Source organism: Corvus kubaryi, unplaced genomic scaffold (assembly GCF_017639235.1).
Source record: "Corvus kubaryi isolate FWS band 111438036 unplaced genomic scaffold, C.kubaryi_AGA036_p1.0 71, whole genome shotgun sequence".
Classification (NCBI taxonomy): Eukaryota; Metazoa; Chordata; class Aves; order Passeriformes; family Corvidae; genus Corvus; species Corvus kubaryi.
The window spans coordinates 14,363,017-14,386,182 of NW_024582059.1; the positions used below are offsets into that span (position 1 = coordinate 14,363,017).

A 23,166-nucleotide genomic window follows, 5' to 3' on the forward strand; every position below is an offset into this window, starting at 1 on the left:
AAAGTATTTGACCTTCAACCTTGTGTAAACTTCCTCACCAGTCTGCCTAAAATAAATTTGAAGGCTGGAGTCAGTGAAACCCCCTTTCCCTGAACCTTGCAGTCAGCCTGAACTTTCAAGGTAAACTGAGATGGCCACGTGAGTGAGCTTTCTTGAGAGAGTGTCAGTATTTCCCACTAGCAGTCAGACTGAAAAACCAGTGAAATATGCTCCACTCAGCACTTTTGCCCTTCTGTAGTAGATTCCAGCCAGGCCCTGGAAGGACAGATACAAACACCAACAAATCAAAACCAGAAAGGGGAGAGCAGTTTTGGACTTCAGCAACAAGTGGTGGAACAGTTACAAAGCACAGGCTACAGAGGCATGCAAGATCAAGATCTCTTCATAATGAATGCTTGACATGTCACAAAAACAAAGAGAGGAAGTGTATCCCTACCCAAACCGCTCAGCAGTTCAGAAAAGTGCATGTGAGAAGAGAAGAATACTTGCAAGAGGGGTGGTTGGTTTTGGTGGTTTGTTTCTTCAGGTTTTTTAATCAACAGAAAGCCACAAGTCCCAAAACCCCTGCTGTTGGTGTCGGTACTTGCTGGTGGTTCTCTCTGACCAGAATCTGACCTAAGCCTACCAGTATTTTCCCTGGATGTCACGCTGCCACAATTTTCACATTGCTGATACCATAGTTGCCTTATTGGCTCCAAGACTGCTAAAGGCCCCTCCAGAACTACGCAGTTATTATCTAAAAATAATCACCCCCAGCATGCACCCGTGCATCGAGCTACAGCACATTGCAGAGAAGGGAGATGCCATCTGTGAACCCAAGCCAGTTTATGCCAGCTGAACCTCCAATACAGCTACGACTCCTTGTCCCAAAACATGACTCTTGGCACCCTGTACTGCAGGGTTTCCTTTGCAGCACTCATTATAAACAGTATTTAAAAACAGAAGAGAAAAGCTTATAGCCTAGTTGATAGCATATAACAAATTAGTTGTGCTTTTAATCTTCTTGTTACATCTTTTCTAATTCAGGAATCTTTGCTCCTGGCACTGTTGCACACAGATTTAAAACGTTCAAACACATGCACGTGTCATCTCTCCTCATCTTGTTTTCAGCTAAACTGCAGCTTTCCCATTCCCAGCAGCTTCAGAAAAACAATCAGCAGGAAGGCGCTTCCATGCTCTTCTCGCAGGAATAAAGAGGTTTGAACAGCTCCTGGGTATGCATGGTTGACCAAGAAGTGCAGATCGTGGTGTCACTCCTTGCTCAAGTCAAGTTCCATAGAAATGACTTGAATGAAGACGCCAGCCTGCTTGGCAAGGATAATAAAATTGATGAATAATGATACATCTTCTGTGATAGCAATTTCATTCACTGAACAGATTTGACAGTACAGTGTGGTTATTATGCATTATTTTTGGTACTAGAAATCAATAGCACTATTGTCCTTTTCAGTTCAATTTGATTTAGATGAAGCTCAGTGTGCAGAGAATAATGAGGAACACTGCCTCCCATTAAATGGAAACAGAAATCATGTTCTTAGTGGGGTGTGTTTTATGATAAGGTGATTGTTCTGAGAACAGCTTCTTATTTCAATATTTTGGATGTTAAATAAAGTGTGTGCTCAAGACAGATGGAAATCTTCTAGGAAATATATTTCCCCCACACAAAGATGACAAATTTTTCTGTGAGGAGAGCTGCTGTCAATATGGTTCTCAAGGGCTTCCTGTGGAGAAGACGGACACTGAAATCATGAGGGAGGAAGGCTCCACTGGAGAATAATTGTGTGATGTGAACATCTTTCCTAGCTTGAGTTAGAGTTCCTTGTTCTAACAATGGCTTGAGCCTGAGGCTTCCATCATGGGAATGTGTACCCCAGTCTATCCTAGTGCCTCAGTCTCGGTGAAGAACTTTGCAAAGCTGTCATTTTATTTTACTGAAGAATGTATTTTTTTGCATATGTCAAGCATTTTTGCAATGCAGAAAAACCACTTTCTCCTAATCAAGGGAAGCAGCAGGAAAAATTTTCCTTAGAGAGGTCTGTCAGAGGACTTCAGTTTTCATCTGTTGATGCAAGCAGCTAAAAAGGTCACAGTTCCACCCTCCACAAAAAAATGCAAGTTGCTTCCTTTTCTCTTACGAACAAAATAGATACAGTGTCTTTGTACTGTAATGCTGGGTGACAAATTGCCCCAATCATGCCTGGTTTTTCCCAAGTGCTAGAAGATCTGCTTGCCTCCTACTTAGGCTTCGCTCCTGCCATCTTTTGAAACTGCACCTGTGCTGTACAAAAATCTGCTCTGCATGAAAAATAGATGAATGAGAGGCCTCCTGGTGATGATTACACTGATATGGCTCCTATTCCATTAAATATACTTATTAAATTAATTAAATTAGAATAATAGGCCCCTGCCCCTCTGTGCATTCCTTTAGAGCTGCCAATGATTTTCCAGCTTCTCCACCTGAGTTTATAAAGACCCAAGGGAGCCTGCTGACATCTGAGGACACATGGAAGAGTGGTAGGACATGCAGTGCTTCTGTCAGAAGCTAGCTGAATGTGTACACCCTTCTGTAAGATACCATGCCACTTAAACAGGGTCTCTCAACAATATGCAAAAATTTGACCTTTTCTGTCCATGCAGCCCAGTCAGGTAGCAAGAGGTGATTCTAGTCTATGAGTTCTGCCAAAGAGAGCATATGGGGATTCCCACAGACTTTGCAATAGATGGAAAAGGAATAAAAGCTGTGGCCAGGGTTAAAACCAGGCTGGTGCCTTGCATTCAGGGCCCACCTGGAAGCCATTCAGTGTGAGCTGCAGCACTCATTTCTCGCGTTAAAGAAGCAGGCAATAAAGTCCCCTTGTGCCAGTAGATGGCACTCGGTTAATGACCTACACACACTTATGAGCCAATTCTGCAGTATTCTGCACAATTTCCACAGTAAATACAGAGCCTGCAGCACTTTCTGTCTGCTCTATGGAAGAGGCAGCATTTTGTTGACAGAAGACACCCAGCCCCATCCCTACACCCTTTGCTTCACATATGAGGGAAGTTCAGCTCCTCTCTGTACTGACCTAACCTGCGCTGGTTGATGCTCATCTTGCCCATCTGCAGCCACTCCTAGGCACAGACAGGAGGATAACTCCCTGCTTACCAGCCATCCCCCTCCTCACATATTCATCTGCAGCACACAACTGTTGCAGGACCATTTTGCCTTGGAGACAAACAGAAGGGTGGGCAGGTTGGACTTGAGGAAGAAGTTGGACAATTACTGTTCAAAGGAGAAGGTGGCAACTTGTAGAATATCTCTCTCCTAGACAAAAAACTCATCTGAAGAAAATCTTGCTTCTAAGAGCAAAGCAAGGTGCTGTAAGTTTTGAGTTACACATGGCCACCACTCAACACCAGCACACCCTGAAACCTCCATCTCTCTTTTGCAAGAACTCAGGCCCCACGCACCAGCAATGCAGCATCTTGGCAAGGCACTTCCTTACTGGACCAAACATGATCTACAATAAGATTTCAGTTCTGTCACACTGATTCAGAACAAAACAGTCGATCCTTTTGAAAACATGACACGAAGCCAGAGTTCTTCACTTAAAAAAAAAAAAATAGCTTTACAACAGACATTCTCTTCAATAAAATTGTCAGTTCTACTAAGGCTTTTCTCAGGCACTCAGCACACAGTTGAAGGGCAACTTCACGGCAATTTTAATTCACAGAGACATTGTACCTGCAACATGACTATATTCTTGCAGACATCATCCTAATTAAGACCACTTCTTACCTCCTAAGAGGCAGCCTTGACTATGGGCACCACTGGATGTCTTCAAACAGAAGGTATTTCCTCTGAAAGCTGCATTCCTGTGTCACAGAATAGCAGACATCTCACTTGTTTGCTTACAAAACCTTTCTCCTTTGGATTAGAAAGTAGCAAAGAATCCTCCTTCACCTTGATCCCATTTTGCTATAGTATCATGCTTTAAATGACTTTTGTGTTAAGTATGTAGGACAGGAGAAAAGAAAAATAAAAAAGAAGAATGAAAGAAGGCTCTTGGAAAATAGTGTGGAGTGCCTCCACTAGAATGAATATAAACTAGACACCCAGAGGCAAGAGGGGGTGACAGTTTCCACATGCTCATGCTTTTTTTGGTTATCCCAATAAATAGCATTACTTTGATGTCCTGCCCAAACTGAGGTGGCCAATAACAGACTGCAAGCTGCATCCCATCAATTATGACAGCTAAATTCTCCTTTGAGGAATATTATTCACAGAACACAACTCAGGGCAAACAGAGCTGAAATTCCAGGTCTGTCATAAAAGGATGAGACAGTTTATTGATTTCTCAGTTTGGAAAAAGCCAGCCTCCAACCAGAAAGCTGATTTTTCTCCATCAGAGACTGAAAACACTTAATTCTGGTAGCTATAAAGCTTTCAAGTAATGAGGCTTCAGGCTGCATACCCAAACAAAATCCATTAAATGGTACACTTAATATAGCATAAAAAATGCATAAGCATTCAAATGAAGTTTAACAAAAATCTAACCCACTTGGAGTAACTGAAATTTTGCTAAAGCTCTAATAGAGCTTGAATTTATTCAATCCAAGTCAGTGGAAAGCTACAAACAATGTTGTTCAGAGCAGGAATGAAGAACTTTTTCCATTACACAGCAGGTGCCTATTCGAATTTTCCAGTCCTGTGAATATATGATTTATGGTTGGAGTGACAGATTCAAAATCTGGCCTGGAGAGTGACTGCTGTACATGTATTTCACTTTGGGGAAGTAACTTCAAATTCTAAGTACTGGCAAAGGCTCTCCCCCTCCCTCAGTCTGCCTTCTGTGCATGTGTAAAATGCCCTCTAATGAGCACAGATTAGATCACAAGCTGAGTATGTCAACAGCAAAATTGTTGTGAAAAGGCAAATGACTAAGACAGAAAAAGGAGGAAAGTCTCTATTGTGCAAAACTTATCCTTCTTCCCTGCTCTACACTAGTTTTAGCAGTGTGTCTACTTTTAGGAGCCATAGTGCAAGAAAGCTTGTCACCAATATCAAGCAATCCAAAATAAGTTATTAAAATCAAGAGTTGGAAAACTTGCATAGAAATATACACAATATCCCACAACTGTCGGGAATATAATTGTCACAGGTATTTTAGTAAAAAAGCTATTTTTTCTTATGCATTTTTCCATAAGCACGAGCATAAAAAGTGATAAGCCAAAAATTCAGACAATATTTTTATACACAAATGTAAGCTCATTTAAAAAATATATATATTTAATACCTCTACAGCTGGCCATAAGCTCACAAGTGCTTGACCATACAGAAAAAGACAAATATTAATGGAACATCACTATGAAACATTGCAGTGGACCATGCTGCTGTTAAAAACATGAAGAGCTGGCAAATACAAAGAGGACTCCTTCTGGTGTCCAAATAAAAACTTCGGATTCCAGTTCCCACTTCTGGATAAGTTACTGCTTTCTCCTGTGTCACTGTGTGGCTCTGTCTTTGAGGTATGTGATAGGGCAGGGGCTTTGTAAACACAAGAGGCCACAAACCCCAGGTGCTTTTACTGCTTCTGCAGCTGTGCAAGCTGCACAGAAGTGGTTGGTCGAAGCTCAAATGCTGAAGCAATTTCAGCCTTATTTTCTATAAGAGTTGCTTTTCACCTCTTACTTGCTATTGATTTTGAGTGACCTTAGTGTCCATTTGTGAAAGAGCAATGATGCCTCTCATCCCACACCCATTTGAAATGGCTGATATCAGCAGGCTTTATACAACTGTAAAGCAGATACATGGCTGTGCGCTTTTATTTGTGGATTTGTGCATTCAACCAAGTGGCTTTTCATGGCTTCATAATGCCCCTCTCAAAAATTCTTTGGGACTGTTTGGCTGTAAAGACACACCAGAGTAATTTGTATAGACCTCTGGGCAGCGTCAGAGTGATTAACAGTGCCTGGGTGCAGCAGACAGCTGCTGCTGCTGCTGAGAAAATGGACCTTGGTGGTGAAGCTGACTGCATCCAGGTTTTGGGAAGCGTTTAGCCACCCCTAAGGTATAATTGGGATAAAGGTACCTTTATCTTCTCAGTAGCATCATCCTTGGCCTTCCCCTGCCAAGCAGCATCGTCTTTTGCCACCTTCCCTCCATTTTCCAAGCATCACCAAGCTGAGAGGGACTGTTCTGCCACGCACAGCTGGCCCATCTACCCTGCTGAGGCAGCAGCAGTGCAGCTTTAGCCAAGCAGCTTCAGCAGAAGGAATCTGGGGCTTCTAGTGCTTTAACACCAGCCGGCAACAAAGTACCACACAGCTGCTTCTCACTCTCCCCTCACACCCACCAGTGGGAGGAGAATCAGCAAGAAAATGTAAATATTATGGGGTGAAATACGAAAAATTTAACCAGGACTCCAGGAAATGTCTCCCATATTCTCCCCTGACACTCTGTCCATAGTAGAAGCAACATACAGAAGAGAGACCCCCACATTGTAGGAGCACAATGAATTAGGCTTTGGTTTATGAAACCTTTCCAATTATTTACTGAAATGTTCCTATTCCCTGCCTTCACTGGCTGTAGGATGAAGCCCTAAATCCATACAAGCTACCCCACACCGGCAGTCCTTAAAACGTTCTGTTTGTTAAATCTCTCTAACGAAGGCTTATTTCCCTTGTCCCACCACACAGTTTCTGGTACAGATTCGCTTTTTCTCTTAGTAGGTCAGGCCAAAAGGCTTGGATAGTAAGTTTGTCAGAAACTACTGACTTGCAATCTTCTTTGATGAAGGTTATTTGTACCCACTGAATGCAATGTCCATGCTGCAAAATTTGACAGATGAAACCTGTTATGTTGACTTTTTAAAATTAGTTTTCTAGAAGAGGTTGAGCAAGCAAAGAGGCACTTAAATTAGCACTTCATTGAGCTAATATACTACAATTTTACTGAGGTAATTAAAGATAGAACAATCTGATGATCACATTAAGGTCATGAGTAAAATCAAATTGATACATCAAGAAGTTCAAGTGATAAAATCATCAACAGATCAGGATGTAAAATCTAACAACACATTGCAGTAAATGTAAACTTTTTTGTTCAAATCTTCCTTTGGAAGAGGGCATAAAACAAATTTCTTCCTAGTTTGAAGCCTCAACCCCACTTTCAGCACGAAGTGCACTGACCTGACTGAGGAAAAGCACAGGTGGATGGATGCTTATGTCCTACAGCATGACTTCAATGTTAGTTCTGGTCTAATGTTCTTGCAAGCAGCTTTAAGCAAGCACTATGTTTTAGACACTTTTCTGCCTCCTCTCATTCCAGGAAATGTGCTGGAGTGCTGTATCCTTTTGGATGGACCCTTTTATGATTCTAGCCAAGCCAAGAGAAATAACTTGCTCCACTAAACTCATCTAGACAGTTGCAAAGAACACCTGTGATAAAAGAATGGCCATACTCGAACTTCTACTATGTTTGTCTCAAAACAATTTCCCTGTCCCTTAACAACTGATTTCTTTCCCTGCCCTTACACCTGGCCTGCCAGACATATGTCCATGACTAAATTATGCTTTGGATAATATCTAGGAGGAGCTCTCTTAAATACACCCCTCTATTCTGGGAGTTCTGTAACCCCCTACCCAATCTCACCTCTCTTCTTCCCTAAGGGATCAAGACACCTTTAGGAATACAGACAACATTCATTTTATCTTTTTCTGATGCATGGGATAGACTGTCCATTCTTTCCAATAAAAGTGAAGGATAATTATTTTCTTCTTCGGTACCACAACAAAGGCTTCTAAATCATACACAGAAAGAGTTTTGGGTAGCACTGCTTTTTAACACAGTGAAATCTACCATTAATTAGGCCACAGGACACCACTTGAGCCAGTGATCTGAGAGCAAGTGCCAGTCCCAGAAACACACACCTCACTCAGGCTCTGCTTTGTTCTATCAGCACCTCGGCAGAAGTGGGACTGTTAGGAATGTAACCAGGAATGTGACAACAACAGACTGTTACACACAGAAAGGGGTAGCTTCAAAAGACTCACCATAAGGAGCCCACAGGATGTGAAAGGAGTCCAGCCAGCAGCCAGCTATTGAACCACCTAGAAGGCATATGCAGTGATAGTTTGAACTGTAGGGACATTCCCCACTGTGAACTTTCACCCTGGGACAGATCTTGGCTATACCATTTTCTCTCACTTTTCCAAGCAAAAGGTATCATAGTTTATGAGTTACCACAGAAGTAAAAGTAAAACCTTGCTAGCAAATGAAAGCTGTGATTTATTAATTTTACTCCTTGCTTACCTGTACATCACTGACCTGATTTTCATGGCATTGCTTCCTTTCACAGAAGAGGTAACAAGAAGCCTTGCATCCAGCAACCCAGCCCCACAGTACTGATACCCTGCACCGCTATTGGGATAGGTATTCATTGCCTTGCACCAACTCGAGCTGCCAAGTCAGGACACCCAAGATGCCTCTCTGAAAATGAACTTTTGCAGCTATTTTCTTGTGATAAGGATGAAGGAGAGACCATAGAAGAGCATGTTGATGAAGGGGGTGTTCATCTTGCCCTGTCATTCTGGTTCCCTTCTTATAACACATGATTAATAAATGAGGTACAAGGCTGTTTGAAAGCAGTTTACAGAAGAAACAACAGATTGGGTAAGACCAGTGTGCCCTCAAGTCCATCATCTTGTGTCTGATAATGACTACTCACAAGATACTCAGAGGAAAATGAAGAAATACTGCTGTAGACAAGTTTGACTAAATTTATATTCTGTAAAACCCCTCCTTTTTATCCCAAGCTATTTGTTTAACCTTGAGGTGCAAGGTCAAGTAAATCTTCCATGATGAATTCTGCACTGCTCATAAAGTTTTCATTTTTAGGACTCTAAAACCTTCTCCTTTTCCAGAACTTTTTTTTTGTCTATGACAGCTTAAAGTCTGGTGCAGATCAGAATGTACTCCTTATTCTTAAACTAACTCAACTATTATTTGTGGTAAGCCTCCTCATTTACAGTGGAAGCCACTATCTCAGACTACTTATATTCTTAAGTCACTTTTTGAACAGTGTGCTGTTTCCTGAATGCATTAGCACACACAGAACTGGTAGTTGACTTATATTGTCTGTCATGCACACATTGCTGTCTGCTACAAATATGCTGCGAATTATCAACATTCCTGACTTCTTGATAAAAAATGAGGAATTAATCTAATGAATGCCAAGAGTGGTTCATGTCACAATGCTCTTGGTGTTATGATCCATCACGTAAGATTAAACAGAGGTATCCTGTGAATCAGATTAATTTCAGTCAGTGATCATGATGCAAATTCTTTCACTGAATAGCTTTCCTCGACCTGGGCTACAGTGGCTTTCTGTGTTTGGATCTACTTGTTCTGGTCATGGTTGTATGTGCTGTTTCTGATCATATCACAACCACCTGTGTAGTTACCAGACAAAGCAAATGCTATACACCTCCGATTGACTACAGAAATAACTGTGCCTTTCAGCAAATCAAACACAGGGCTACAGATATTAACCCTGCAAGTATCCAGCAGAAATATTTTTAATCTAAGGTGGGAGAGGATCATAAATAATTTACAAGGAGTTATGACTTTATACTATCTGAGTAATATATCTGGGGGGAAGAACTAGAATCAGTGGTGTGGGTTATTCCCCTCTGAGATGTGTAATAAATTTCTTACATTATAATCTGTTGTGAAAAATATTCTGGTTGTCACGCTCCATACACTGAAGGCATTCTAAGTGGCCTGCCACTGAGTCCCCATTGGATGATAACACTGTCCAAATTTCTCATCATTTCACACTTTCACTCCATAGCTGTGTTCTTGTTACAGCCTGCTGCTATAAAAGTGATTTTTAATGGAAAAGATCTGACAGAAACTTTATGCTTTCTTGACAAAATTTTTATTGGGCTGAATACTGGAATATTACTGACGTAGCTTTGGACAGGCAGCTATGAACCGGGGAATTGCTCTGGGAAGAAGGTGTGGAGAAAGCTTTTATTACTATCCGTACATCCCTGAAATGAAATGTCCTCAGAGCAGAGGAAGGAGCTTGAATGCTGCTATCAAAGGACAGTATGATCCCCTAGGGCTTATCACCACTTTCATTGTCAGGAAGAAGGGAAGTCACATATTTTTTCTCCAGAAGTTTAACACACCCCAAAATTTCATGACCCATTATCACCATAATACATAAATACATCTTGTAGTCACCCTAGCTGATGCTTTCAAAGTGGGAAGTGGGCAGGGACTAAAGAGTCCTGAACACATGGGCACACTCCTCTACCTCTCCCCAATGAATGTGGGATTCAGGCCCTGTTGCACCTCCTTGCCCTCAGCCACCTGGTGTTCCAATGCAGGGCTAAATCTCACACTGTAACTATGCAAACTAAAGCCAAGTGTGAAGCCAGGCAGCACCAACTGTCCTAATTACTGACAACCAAAATCCCCTCCACATCTTTGTCCTCTCTCCCCATAGCAGCATGCCCTTGCACACTTCCTTGTGCTAACAGAAGTGTTTCAGAACACCAAAGACAAGAAAAGACAAAAAAGGGGGGAAAAAAAGACCCAGAAGCCATTTTTTTCAGCAGCAGGGTTGTAGCAGTCATTGGTTAACTTGCTCAGCTGCAGTGAAATGAAGTAAACAGCAGCACCTCAAAGCAAGCAAGTTTAATGGTAGTAAAACTCCGTAACAAACCTCAGGGAGTTAAGCACAGTTGTAATCATAGTCAGTCCGACCTTCAGAAGTTCTGACTCACTCCTGCTGACTTCTGAGAAGTAGGACACTTACTTAGTTTCACCAGGAAAATTTTAATGTTGAAGTCTAACATTCAGATGCAGCCCAAAGATGTTAGGTCCGGATTTATGGAAGTATTTAAGGGCTTAAAGATGCAGATACAGACAGCAGCAGAATTTTGAAAAATGCCTAAGTACCTCATATTATGAAAATCCTCTGAAAATCACACTAGCTAGATATCTTTAGCTTGAAGCTTCTAATACTGAAATGACCAAAGTTAACAGTCCCTCAACACTCCCTTGCAAATACTGCTGAAAATCTGGCCTTAAGGAGCCAAGGGCTTTTTAAAAGACTTGAGACTTTGGCTCAGACACTGAGAAGGATTTACATGGCTATAGGACATGTAGATACTTTCCTGTCTTAAATCTGGCCCTTGGTGTACATATTGCTTTTTTCCTGTTTTTTTAAATAGTTGTGCATTTCTGTAGCTAATAATGAGGTATGAAAATGCCAATGCTACTTTTGGTGGCATCTGTAAGCTGAAAAAAAGATAAACACTTAAAAGAGCTTTTTGATAAAGCCAGATTGACAGTAATTGAAATTACGTGCTTAATCAAAAGTTCTGCATAAAGCAGCAGACTGTATAGAGGCCTCTCACTGTTCACTAAGTATATGTTGACCTAGTAGAAATCAGTATCTATTGAAATAAAGATTAATTAAAATTTATAAGCAGAATTTACAACTGTGAGCTGTCCCCCAGGGGGCTACCCTCTTGTATGAAAAGTGTCCTTCACCAGTAGAAATATTTCAGAAATTTCAGCTAAGAAATGAAGAGCATGCAGACCGATCCTTTAATTCAGAATATGGCCTTTTGGTCTAAAGACTTCTAACAGATCTCCTATGACTTGGAAAGGATTCACACTCCTCTCAATGTCATCGGCTCAGCTTTGCAGCATAAGGACGTCACATGGCCCTTTGATTCACTCTGTGCAGCTCAAACAGCAAGAGGACAGTCATTTATCTCAAAAATCACTTGACTACTTGATTACTTAACACAGCTTCCAAAAAAAACCCAAAAAAACCACCAACCAAACAAAAAAACAACTCAAACACCCACTTGCTAAAATCATTATTTCCCTCTTGTCTCATGAGCACTGGCACAAGCCTGTTTACCTCATGTGCTTGCCATACTGTGGATTACAGCAACACAGAATTGCTGGCAGGTATTAGAGGCACTTCTCTGTCGGTAGTCAAGCTACAGATACACTATTCAGTACCTACAAGTAAACAGGGCTGTGTTACTGCATTAAAGGACATTTAAAAGGAAATTGTCAACTGCACATTGCCCACTGAAAGAACTGAATATAAGGCTGGCTCTTGCTGCTCATAGTAGCCCTAAAAGCTGTGACAGCAACACACCATTTGCATTGTCCAGAACAAAGCCCTGCTCACTGGAATAGCAGGGAAACACGAGAAGAGATGTAACAGCATCTGATCTTGTCTGAGAAGCCTTTGCTCTGTGATAGTCTTGTTACAGTACTCACTGGGTGTCAAGCCTCTTTGCTGTGAGTTAGTGGTGTGAGGTTTTATGGATACAAGTAGACCAGTGAGGCAGCAACCACTTGGACACCTGTCACCAGGAGCCCAAAGTGGTGAAAGCCCAGGGCCCAGATTTACTTTCCTGACAAACTGTGTCGCAGGAGTTGCTTCATGCTGCCAGCATTTATATGTCACAGGCAGGTCTGTCTGGAAAACAAAAACTGTATTTCATCACAAACACTCAGGCTCTGACATTTGGTTCTGTTGCACAAACAAGAGGATATGAAGAACTTTCACAGAAAAATTCTGAAGCAACATGCAAGCTAAATATGTTTTTCCAGAATAGCCAAAGCAACTTCCTGGGATACAAAAGGCAAAGAAGAAAAACACACAGCACTACAAATGCAGCTGAAAGCAGTCCTGCCAAATATCCACAAACTATTGAATCAGTCACTTTGTCCCCATGAGTGTCTAAGTAGCCATTGTGTCCATGAAGAAGAAACCCAGCAAGACAGACTGCAATAAAGTTTAAAAAAAATTCAAGACCCTGTTCCAAATTATGGTAAGCAGATCTTTATGTCTGGCAGGTGTGGGCAAGAATGCCAACTAACTAGCTGTGCAGAGAAGCCTCTCTTCTTTTACTGGCTCTGGCCAGATATATCATATTGGATCTGAAGTAAACCTGGTTTTGAAAAAATTCTGATTCAGAGTCTCATCAACCCATTGGATTTGAGAGAGGATTTTCTCCTCTTCTAAACATCAACTGGAACCATTAAGAAATGTCACTTAATAGACTCAAAGGCAGTCAGGAAGAGAAACCAAGGCTAGCAAAAATCTCAGCAGCAATATAAAAAGCAAAAGAACAGCAATTCAAGGGAATTTATGTTTTCATTTATTATCATAGTACCTTTCTCTACTCAGAGGGAGATTGAAAATAAATGACATGCTCAAGTGAAATACAGAATGGATCAGGTTTTTGTGTTGTGAATATAAAATTGTGTCTGCTTTAAAGTACTCTGGGAGAACTAAAGCTTCAGATGAAATTCTGTGTTTTCATTTTCACATGAAGATGCTGCTACAATGGCAAGAGGCTATGTACTTTGGAGATCAGAGAAGAGAGTTCTAGGGTGATTTACTTTAAATCAGTTGACTAACCCCTCACCAATCAGCCCACAGCCAGTCTACTGGCTGAGAAGTTAGCTCCATTAGAGAGTTCTGTACTGACAGGCTTAAGCTGCAAAGCACAGAGGTGTAGAACCCATGTCTTAATTCACAGATGGATCAAAAACTGCTTAAAAACATGGATTTAGACTAAACATTCCACTCAGGATCCCACCTCTGACAACAGCCAGTATGGATGATTAGGAATGTAGATGTGGGGACTTACTGTGTTTAAGAGAGTTTTCTCCTAATAATGGCCATGTAGAGTTAAAAAATCTTCTCATTAGGAGGTTACACGGGGACTGCGCTGTTTACTGGTCAGATATTAACACAAATTTCTCTAATGCCAACTCCATAGCATCCTGAGGCACCAAGGTGCATGCAGCATAATTAAAACCTGGTATAGAGAAAGACTTCCTCTTGGTTTTGTCATTTCTCTTCCCAGCTAATGAGTCGTAGTCAAATCAGTCTCTTCTGAGGGCATTCAGCATTGCATGGAGCCTTTTACCACCTGGTCAGCCAGGTTAATGCACTAATTGAGGTTATTTGTGCATGTTTCACAAGCTAAACTCAACTTCACCTAAATACCAGTCTGACTGGCAAAGAGTGAAAGGGCTAAGTGGTTTGGAGGGGCGACCTCTGCTGACCTTTAGCTATGGGCCAGCTACTTTGTTACTAAGGAAGAAGCTTGAGACGGCAGGGTATGGTGTGAAGGGGCAAAAGGTCTCACACTGATTTCTCACCACTTCATAGCTTCTGTATTTGTGGCCCACACTATGGAAAACGTGGTCTCCCTCCTCCTCCTCTACTGGTTGGCTGAGTCACTCATAACCCTGTTTCTGCCTCAGAATAATAAACCTTGCCCTTTCATAGCTTGCAAATGCCCTGAAAGCCCTTCTGCTGTTGAACCAAGAGAGGTGAGTCAGAAAAGCTGTCTGAAACAGGCTGAATTTGATGGCCCTCCAAGCCCTCTGCAAGAGCCATTTTCTGGGAAAGTTGGCAGGTTTTCAGAGATAATGGTGATTAATGCAATGACAATTTGTGTGTGTGGAGCTGAGTCACTGGCTCACCAGTTTCATTTGCTGCTGCTGAGCAACCACTTTCTAGAGTTGCTGAGCGTATTATGTTGTTGGAAGGTTTAGTACACGTCATCATGCCACGAACTCCTGGGTCAGCTTTGTACTGTGATAAGAAAAGGAGCAGCTCAGAAACAATCATCATAGGCCAACAAATTCAGTTTGTAATGCTCCCAGGAGAAATTAGCCTATACAGAGCTCTGAGCTGCTGTGCAATGACACCTACTGAGATCCCAAAAGACAGCATTTTGGGGGATCTGTGCCCTTCTGTCACAAACTTCTATGCGTGAAAATCACAGGAAGGATTAACAATCCCTGAAACACCAACCATTAGCAAAAAAAGACTACAGACTGCTTGACTTGTGTCCAATAACCGTTAAAACCATGCTTAAAGGGATGGACATCCAAGAGACACGGTGCTCCTTAAATCCCTGCTATTTCCAGGGCAAGTCTTCCCCAGTACATATGAAATCCCACTAAGGTTTTAACTTAATCTTCCCAGGTAACTTTATATACGTCCTCTCTCCAACTCTCCTCCACACCCCCCTCCTCTCCCCACCCAAAAAAAGCTCTTTAAAAGTTTATTTTCCTAATACAAATGACATAGATTGTTTTGAACCCACAGGCTCACTGAGTGGTCTAAATAGATGTAGATGGAATGAGCGGGGCAGCAAGATGGGGAGGTAGGCTTGCAGTAGGCTGGCAGCACCCATGTGCCACCCCTGAGCCAAACAGAACTTAGTGACTTGGGAATAAAGATCTGGTTACTCTACCATGATGCACAGCCAGCTGTGACCACTGTCAGGAAACAGGAATACACGCTGTGGGAAAAATAAAAAAGAAAACTTGCCTATCCTCAGGGCTCAGGAAGAGAAAACTGTTATTCAGAACCACTTTGTTAACAAACCCAGAACAGCCAGAAAGAGTCAAGGATCTTTTTACTCCTATTCAAAATTTGGGTTGTATTTCACAGGAGGAAGAAGCAGAAAACAGAGGGTGAAAGCACAGATTAACTTTGACCTATCCCACATTGCAGCAAAGGTTGCTTTCCTCAATTTCCATTTCAGAAGGCACCCACAGGACCAACTGAGCTTACTGCCTCATTGTGACCCTGAGATGCTGTGGCTGATTTGCAAAATAAAAAATTATGTGTCTGTGTGCAGCAGATCAATAGCAGAACTGAGGCCCCAGACCACTGCCTCCCAATCCTAGCAACAAACCACTGGCATTCTCACCGGCTTTTCCTCCTTCATGTACTTGCAGAGTTGCAAAGTCCTTGCACTGATTCACAACCATCTGTATTTAGGTATTTTTTGCCAGTGACGCCTCTTAGTGTTCCAAGCCACAAAGCTTGGAAGAAGGTATGTCTGGAGTTTCTTATGTGATGAATCAAAATCCACCCTCGTACCTCTACCAGGTAACACTGACTGGAAAGCAAATCTGGTATTTTGATATACTTGATGTGTTTGTTTTTGTAAAGCCCACACAGACAGACATGGTAAATGACAAACTGTTTTTCCACTGCTTTCTGCCAGGTAAGCAAGACTTCCCTCTTCCTTGGTAAACAACTTGTGTTATGATCAGCATGGGACATGCATATACGAATTTTATAGCTTTGGTGATTCACTTCCAAATCTTTTGTTATTACATTAAAGCATTCACTGAAAGATATAATGGTTAATATTTGTCCTTGATATGCTTGCTTTGTCTAAATTAAAGAACAGTTTGTTGATTACAATTTCAAACTCTGCAAGTGAAGCTTCACACTCCTGCAAATACATCTCCAGTTGTTATACAAATTTGTATGCTTCACACACTATACACAAAATAACCAGACATGGTGTAGCAAAAATTCACTGTCAGGTGATAACTGAGAACACAGTCCAAAGGAAGACTAAATTACTAATATAGTTAAATACACTTATCAATTATACTAAAGCTTACTGAATCCACATGTGCATGAGCAGTTCTTGAAATCAGAGTAATTTTAGAAGGATTCTAAATGAAGTTGCTTTAAGGGAGTGAGGGAGGTCACTGTCACGCTCAGTTGGAAATGGTAGCCTGAACTGCCAATCCACTGGCTGGAAATCTAAAAGCAGCAGATCCTGCAGGGCTCTGCTGTCCGGAAGAAAAGGTCTACCTCATGCCCTTGTCTTGTCACAACACCCTACACAGAAGATCTATCCCCTGGCAGATGTCAGAAGAAATTTCATCCCCATCCTCAAGCTCTGACCTTACAATGAACTTTCCTTACCTGTATCAAGTCCTCCATCACCAGATGCTGGCTGGGAATGAGATTTTAATGAGGTCTGAGCCCCTCTGTATGACAAACTGTCTTTCAAACTGTTACATGATAAATGTTATTGTCAGTGCTGTGGATTACATTCCTTAAATTACATGACAAAACCAGGCAGCATGAAAGGACGATGGTCATATCTGTCAATATGTGTGCACACAATTAATTCAGTCCTACTGCTTTTTAAAATTTCTTGTTCTAATGGGAAGGACAAGAACTTGAAACTATAAACTCCTGTTTGTCTTGCATGACTACAGATATGGGGAAAAAACCCCAAGAGATATCAGAACCAATTCATATTTGGGTGGTTGGATAATGTATATAAAAAGGCCTCTGTTTTAAATCCTTTAGTTTCATGGATGACATACATTGTTTAGACTGTAATTAGACTGGAATTGCACCTCCTACTCCCCTGACTATTCACTCACCAGCATTTGCTGTGGTTGCATTCACATTCATTTTCTACTCCCTCTCTATGGATACTTTTGGCAAGTGAATTTCCTGGCAAGGATATTATGGAAGCAGCAAGTTTTAATTTATCATCGGAGAACACAGACAGAAAGTGTCTTTAAAACTCATAAACACAAACTATGCATAGCAGAAACTTGCTTTAAAGAACTACTCTCATTATACTCTGGACTCAGTAAAGCGCTGAGGAACATACCTGTAAGCATTTTATGAAGTCCCTTTGAGTTCTCTGTTTTAATATTTTCCAGAACTGGAACCTCCATCTGGGGAGAGAAACAATACCTTGCTGTAAGTGATGTGCCTAATAAAAATGAATCAGCACAGCTTGCATTTTGATTGCCAATTACTTGCAATCAACTGCTTAGAAAAACTCGTGGATCAAGGAAATGCTTAGAAATATTCATTAAAAATAGTTGTGAACACTTTCAAGTTTATACAGAAAGAATATCTATAAACAATTCAGTTGAATATAGGAAAGAAAACTTAAAATTGTTGCCAAATAAGCCATGAGATGAGACTTCAGGTGCTTTATTAGTTTCTATTCTATCAGTGATTTACTTAGCTCTTATTGTAAGGCTACACAAACTAAAAATTCACCTTGCTGTTTGAATCTCTAACACTGCAATTAATACCACTGGCTAGTTTTGGAATATGTTACAATAAAATGTTTTATTTGAATGCATCTATATTCACCATCAAAAAACTTCATTAAGTCTCAGTTACAACTGCTACTCAGAATTGAAGTTAGGCAGAATGTATCATAAATACTGAAGGAAAAATTAAGCCTATAAAAAGCATGGCAAGTAATAGAAAGGGAAGCAAGATAAATATTCAAAGCCATTTCCATTTCATGCACACTTCTGAATAACTATGAGAGTGGAAAGTACCAAAAATGCTAAAACAGCCATTAAAAAATAACTCTGACCCTAAAATCTGGCCCTCAATCAAGCTGAAAGAACATGCTTACTCAGCGTCTTTGTTATGAGAGGATACTTAAAAGGTTCAAAGACAGAAACATTCCAGTTACAGTGAAAGCTGAGAGGCTTTGCAAACCTAATTCTCATTTGGGTCCTAAAAATCTTCCCCTGCTTCTTGAGAAGCTGGATAAAATATTAAGCACAAATTAAAAGTTAAATTGCCCGGTTGTTCCAGACACCTCTTTTTCAAAAAGCATTTTTGAAGAAATTAAAGCTTTTAAGGGAAAATTTCCTACTTCATGAGAATTGTTTCAATTCTTTTGATGAAGGACAAGAGAAAATGGAACATCTTCATGGGCCTCCTAAATCTGAAAAATAGGGTCTTTTTTCATGGAAAATTAGTACCACTCTGCTCAAGGATACGGGATAGTCTATTAAAAACACTGTCTAAGCAAACAGCTGCTAGAAGTGTGTTTAGTTCAGTGGTGTCTCCATGTGAAAGTCACCCCATCAGCTAAACTGGCAGCCTGGGCTTCCCATCTGCTGTTGCTGATTGACCAACATTTATGAAACAACCTCACTTGCATCCAGCTGCGAAAATTTTAGCTGACCTCAAGGGTATATCTCCTTTCTCTCAAAGTTACTAACAGAGATCAGCCCACCACCTATTGACCATCGATGGACAGAGAGGAATAGTTTGGTAGATGTAGGTATGGGAGCTGTGTCACTGCTTCAGAAAGGATTTATCCAATGGATGCACAGGAGGGGGTGTGTTCAGGTGTCTAGTTCAATCACAGAGTAGAGGTGAGCATGGGCAGAAAGATCAACAAAAAGTTTTTATTGCTGACTCTGAATCTTTCCATTGTCTGCTAAATGTAGAGGGTCATAGCACATTACAGTTTCTTGTCATGCTGAAATCACTGTCAAATTCAAGGCACATTTAACCACAAAAGTCAAAAAGACTTTCACTGTTGCTCCTAGTGACTTTCTAATAGTCGTCTTATAGTCTGGCACCATTTATTCTTCTATTATTATTATCATTATTTCTTTCCTTCTATTATTATTATTATTCTTATTTCTTTCCTAAGAGTAAAATATCATTTGTATTAAGTAGGTGACAAAAAAGTTAACTTCTTTTAAGGAGGAGAATGAAATTAAGAAGGCAGCGAATTGGATAATGGCTGTATTATTCATAGGAATGCATACCCAATTTATATAGTGCTGCTAGTATACCATCTAAATTTTCTGGAGCTCCAGTTAAGCCCACTTAAGTAATGAAAAGAACTGCCCTACTGTGTCTGATTATTAATTTCATGGTGTGTTTTACATATCAGAAAATAAAACCATACTCCTAACTTGTATGGTCATTTTACAACAATTACTACCAAAACTTTCCAAGGTGCAAAAGTCATTCCAAACAATATTATTTCTAGATCTTATGATCAGATTTCTGAGTACTGGACAGCAACTTTGCACAAAAATATCACAGAGAGATTACATCTGCATGAAAGTATTTAACTGTCTGTCTGGAGGAGATGGAATTTTTAGTCACATTAACTAGCCCCCAAGACACAGAACTGTCTGCAAAAAATCAAGCCCTGTAAGTGCCCCTGTATTGGAAATCCATAAAAACAGGTAACAACTTTGAAAAACTTGGACATTTGAAACCCTTTAGAAAATACAGAATAACTAATTAGTAAAAAAATCGCTTCAAGTTTTTCTAACAGGATTTTAAATGAGGTTAGTCAATCTCAGTTCAAGACAACACATACTGGGAACCAATTTTGGAGAAGGGGTAACCTATGTGGTTTTGAAAGACAGTATAAGGAGAGTGAAAAATCATTAAATGATATATTAAAGCAATCTTTGTTTCTGCATTTTAGCCAGCTGAAAGCAAGCAACTCCCACATTTATCACCACGATGAAGATGTATAAGCCTGTGCGAGATAGGGTCCAATCTCATCAAGGACGCAGAAGGACTGAGAAAAAGAACTTCAGAAGGAGTGATAAGGAACTCTGCAAGTAACTCTCCATGAAACAAATTACTCCAACCACACAGGAACTCAAGCAACTGTTATTTGTATTAGTAGTATTCACACACACAAGCATTTGCAACTCTATTTTCAATCCATTAGTTCTTTGCTAAGTCATATGCAATTAATTCTCTTTCTCAGCTTCTTATCCCTAGAACTACCTTTAGCATGCCATTTCTCCTCTTCCTAGCTAGCAATAGATAAAATAAATCTATTAAGTACAGTTAACGATAACATTTTGGAAAGCTTGTAACTTTCTCTACCAAATATATCACAACAGTAAAAGTGACATCCAGCAAGCAGGGGAAGAGAGAAGCTAAAGATAGGATTGATGCAGTGGGAGGTGGTTATGCAAAGAGTTGGGATCTTATCACCTGCATGTCTTGTCCATTTGACTCTGCTTAGACAGCACAAGTCCTTGTCCTTCCAGGAGGATCACAGGAAAGGGAGGTGATTTGAGGGTCAGTGCTGACACACTGCTTGCCCTTATGTTCCTCAGGGAAATGAAGTCATCAAAACTAGGGGCACAGGCACATACCTTCCTAACTGCTTAAGACTTGATATTCCTGGGTTGGTACTTTTCCCTGGTGGTAATTTCTAGACACTGAAATTGTTAAGCAGCAAGTAAGAGCAATTTTTTTGGAGTTTTGGTGGCTCAGAAGATGACCTTGGTTCTTCACATTCAGTTATCAAAAAGAAATGAGGCAGACCAAAGATAGGAAAAAAACTTTCCCCAAAATACCAGACCATATGTAAAAAGACTGTGCAGGTCCACATCTATATATAAGGAAACTGGGGAGCCAAGAAAGCAAAAATGGATATATGCCATATTTTTCTAGATCTTCTAGTGCATAGAAAGGTTCAAATTGTCAGGTTCAAATTCAATCTTACCCACTGTCCTCAGAAAAGTGTGCCCTCACACAAGGCACAGATATGTTTCTGGCTTCCTGATTAGGATCCCTTTCCAGTACCTCAAACCCTCCCTGTCATAAATCATTTAGATTCATTTTTCGCTTGTCCCTTTCAATTACTGCTTGTGTATGCACGCAATTCTCTTATTACTTAGGTAGGGAATTATGAAAAAGGAGCTTTTAAAAATCAGAGCCAGTGTTCTCAGTCATCATCTTCCACCAGCCAGATCCCACAGCCTCCACGTTTTTTTATTGGAGCAAGGGCCACCTCCCAAGTATTGCAGCTCATCTGTGCCTGAAGGGGGATTGCTCTAGCCCTCCTTTCAGACACCCAGAATGGGAGGCTGATATAAGCAGCAACATCAGGAATGCACCTCCAAAGAAGGATTTACAGAGAAAAATCCAGCTCCACTATGTTCCTCACCCTGCCCACATAGTGCTGCCCAGCAGCTCAGGAAATACCATACCCAGTAGTAGACCATGGACTTTGTATCGAGGTTGCCAGGCCTCAGGACAGAGACATCTCTGACCTGGTTTTTTTGGAATGTATCTTCACTTTTTTTATCCAGAGGGTCTTGACAGAATAATAATTTTTATGAAAGTTAGAGGACAGAAGAACTATCATAAAAGAGCATGGGATTAAAAATACAGATAGAGCCCATCAAGAACCTGATCATCTTAAAATAACAAGGTCACATCCCCAAATCCCCTAATTTTTGAGTGTGAAGATGGGACACAGCACCTAAGAAGGGTGATCACAGCCAATACATGAGCATAAGACAAAAAAACCCTGAAATTTTAATGCCCAGTGCCACAACCGTGTGCCAAGAGTCTAAATCCCCCTCCTTCTCCACCTAAGACATTTAGCCTCTGCTGCTCCTTCAACTAGGCTCCAGCTTGCCAGCAGCATGGCAATGACTGTGACTGTTTCCATCATGAGCTCTGGGGTAATTCACTGTTAGCAAAAGAGCCACAGCAGGATAGATGAGAATACAAGCTGAAAAATGTGGTGCTGCACTCAAGTGGTCCCTGCAATTGCAGCTGCCAGAGCAAGCAGGTTTAAAACAACAGTGTCACGACCGTATGGCCATCAGATGCCTTACTTTCTGATGCACATGGGCATCAGAAACTGCAATGCACACTTTGAAGAATGAATTAACAAGATTCTGCCCATATTGTAGAGCCTCCAAGCATTCCCAGTCATTCCCCAGATATTGCTAGCCAAGAGAAATGAATGGTAGGGATGACTAAAATGTAGAGGGGAAAAAAAAAATCTTAGTTATATATTAAATACTGATTAAAACTCACACTCTAGTAGTACAAGTGAAAGTTAAGGTCACTCAGGCTGTTAAGAAATGTGATTGTCTCGCATTTGTGCCAGGAAAACTTTAAACTAAACAACACTACTTTGTAGAGTATTAAAGAGAGGTCGAGAATCGGATACACATGTTCATCACAAGATGAATGGATTATAAATAGACTTTTAAGATGGCAATAAAATCATTCATTACACTTTTAAAATGAAAAGATGGAGTGAAAAAAGCAACCAATGTAATAATTGCTATGAATATCCACAGCTGGCAAGCAGCTGGATTTCAAATGGGCTTTCTTTCCCAAATGCCAAGAGCACTTAATTCATTGCTGTGACTGCCTTTGTGAATTATAACTTTTGCAAACACTGTCTATTAGGGTGATATACACAGCCCCTGCACATTCTGTGCACAGCACACTGTATTAATCTGTGGAATAGCAAAACAGAGGTGCTGGCTGTGACCTACATCATCAGAGCCATCTCTACAAGCACGACATTGACAAAACATTTCATCAAAGATAAGCCCACTCCTGGAACAGTTCTGGAAACAGAAGTTGTTTGAAACAAAAGGTGACCTCTAGTAAAATTAAAACCCTGCATCCACAGCTTGGGAAAAAATACCTTATTTGTGAAGTCTGTGATTCTTCTGCATCCAACAGTCATGCATACGAGCCCATATTCCCACTTGACCTAAGA

At 40.7% G+C, this 23,166-nt stretch overlaps 1 long non-coding RNA gene across 1 annotated transcript in view; it reads right to left on the reverse strand.

The window, feature by feature from the left end:
• Nucleotides 1-23,166, reverse strand: part of LOC121675013 — a 226,850-nt gene that overhangs the window by 102,348 nt on the left and 101,336 nt on the right. The window contains exon 2 of the long non-coding RNA XR_006019921.1: nucleotides 17,494-17,560. This is a non-coding gene — a long non-coding RNA (uncharacterized LOC121675013). The remainder of the gene's footprint in view (nucleotides 1-17,493; nucleotides 17,561-23,166) is intronic.